Consider the following 2,695-nt stretch of genomic DNA (forward strand, 5'->3'; position numbering starts at 1 on the left):
GGGATAATGACACTGAAAATTATTCTAAGCTTTTCAAAGACATAAATGACCAAACTGCCTCCTGACTCCTGAATTACATTACCCAGAAAGAACTTAATAACATGTTATTATCGTTTCTCCTCACTGACAGGATTTCGGGGCTGAAAAGACAAACAAGAAGTACGTTCGTAATCACCAGCACAGTCACCTCTGCCGAGCTGCGACCGCCGCTAATTCCAGGTAAGTGCTGTAGGATGGAAGAAAGCCTGCGGCTGGTAATGTGACTTGGTGCTTGGTAATTGTCAGCAGTTCAGTTGGGCTGTCACCCAGGGAGGGGGCTACAGGAGGCTCTTGGAGCCAACAGAAAATCCCATGGGGTGAAAGGGACCAGAGGAGAGAGACTGCATTATGGGAACCAAGATATAATTTCTCAGCTCAAAGACGTGATATACATAAAATTCCTTGTAAACTGTACAGCGCTCTGCCAATGTGACTGTGAATAGGAAGGGGTAGCATTAAGGGGCCTCATTTGAGTTAGGGCTGCCGCGCATAGCCATAGAGACTGTGCACTGTTCAATTTCTGAGAGTGTCATTAGTCTATATGAATGGTGCCCCCTGGAGTTGTGCATTGTGGCAGCCCTGTTGGCTAAAGGGCTAAGTTCGATAATGAAGACCAGTATGGGGGCTGCTGATCCCCTCCTGGATAATGCTTGAGCCCCAGTGATGAACCATCCAGAGGGGTGATCAGCAATTCCAACAACTTGTCAATATTTTGGGAAATTTGCTACAGGGTAATTAAGTTGCAATTACAATTAAGATCCTTGAGGGCAGGGGCCATGTCTTATTCACCCAGTATCCGGAGTCTTATAATATGATTGGTATATGATAAATGTTCAGAAAAAAATTTTTTTAAATAAGAATGGATGGATATTAAATGAATGGATGAATGAATGAATAAGACTCACGGGAATCAACTCCTGGGGAGAACTCATTATAGTGATTGCAAAGAGCCTGTTTAGCTCAGAAGGTGTAACTGCACACTTCATGTCTCCTCTTCCATGACTTGGATTATGACAAGTCTTTGGTGAAAGGGCATGGACATGTCACGAGTTCAGTAAGAGTTTGTTCAGGATTTATGCTGTGCTCCACCAAATGGTAGGTGCTATGGGCCTGTGTGGTGGAAAGAGCACTGTGGTCAGCAAATAGAGGGTAGGTCACAATCCCTGCCACCAAGGATCTTATATTTAGATGGTTTAGTCAGCTATAAGTTCACAGGGAAGTGAAATAATGCTATCAGATGGTATGACCCCAAATACTAATGAATAACAAAGATGGTAAGTATCACAGGAATTTGGGGCAGGAAGCACAGGATTTCTTCTCTACTATCTACTCTATGGTCGTGACAAAGTTACTTGCCTGTTCTGAGTCTCTCTTTCCCAGTTCGTAAGACTGAAGTAACTATGCCTACCATGCAGGGTCCTTAAAAGATTAAAATAGATAAGTATTTAAAGCACAGTGCCTGGCATATGGTAGAACTTTCCAGAATGCTGGTTCCTGTATAAGAACTTTTCGGTCACAAGTAATAGAATTCCACCCGATTCTAACTTAAGCCAAAGAGGGTGAGGAGATTTTTATATATAACCACAAAGTGAAGCAGTAAAGGCTTCAGGCATAGTGGTATCCAGGAGCTCACTATCACTAGGGCTCTGCCTACATTTCCATTTCTCATACAAGCTTTCTCTAGGGATAAGAATAGCTGTCAGCAGCTGGAGTACAGCTTAGCCTCAGAAGGTAGAGCTCCTCTTCCCAGAAATTGGAAAGAGGAAAGTCTCAGGGAGCACTCTGATTGGCCTGGCACAGCTCAGGCAACCGTGCCTTACCCAATGGCTGTGGTCAGAAGAATGAGATGACCAGACTGGGTAGTCCTGAGCTGTGTTCCCACTCCTGTGTGTATGGGGGTGGGGGAGGGTTAGCTTTATCCAAACCACATTGAACCAGCTTCTGAGTGGAAAGGGCTGAGTGGAAAGAGCTGTTTCTTATGCATACTCAGAAAAAAATAAAGACATAGTTGTATGTTTCTACAAAAAAAAAAAAAAAATAGAGGGATCCCTGGGTGGCTCAGCAGTTTAGCACCTGCCTTCGGCCCAGGGTGTGATCCTGGAGTCCCGGGATCAAGTCCCACATTGGGCTCCCTGCATGGAGCCTGCTTCTCCCTCTGCCTGTGTCTCTGCTTTTCTCTCTCTCTGTATCTCTCATGAATAAATAAAATCTTTAAAAAAAAATAGCTCATAGTTCTTTAAGGAAGCAAAAAATATATTTCTATAGGCTTAATATGCAAACACTGTGTGTATGTGTACGAATCTGCCCACCCCCCCCCCCCCGCCCCTGCCAGCAGCTGGACCCAGAGACGGTTCTCACCTGATCCTGGGAGCCAGGGCTTTGCAACACCTGGTGAGTGGGCACAGCGCTGCAGACACTCTCCACAAGGGAGGAAGCGGGAAAGCCCACCCAGTGGGGACCCCAGGCGAGGCAGGGGGAGGCGGTCAGAAGCCAAGTTCTGGTTTGCAGGGAGATGGTGGCTTGGGAAGGGGAGGAAGGCAGTGTGGAACCCTGGCTGGCTGACCTCCCGCCCTCTATGTCCCAGAGCCCATTTCTGCAGGGGCCACAGAGGGCCCCACTGTCTATTCCAGACACCACCAGGGCAGGGACATCCTGG

Source organism: Vulpes lagopus, chromosome 6 (genome assembly GCF_018345385.1).
Source record: "Vulpes lagopus strain Blue_001 chromosome 6, ASM1834538v1, whole genome shotgun sequence".
NCBI lineage: Eukaryota > Metazoa > Chordata > Mammalia > Carnivora > Canidae > Vulpes > Vulpes lagopus.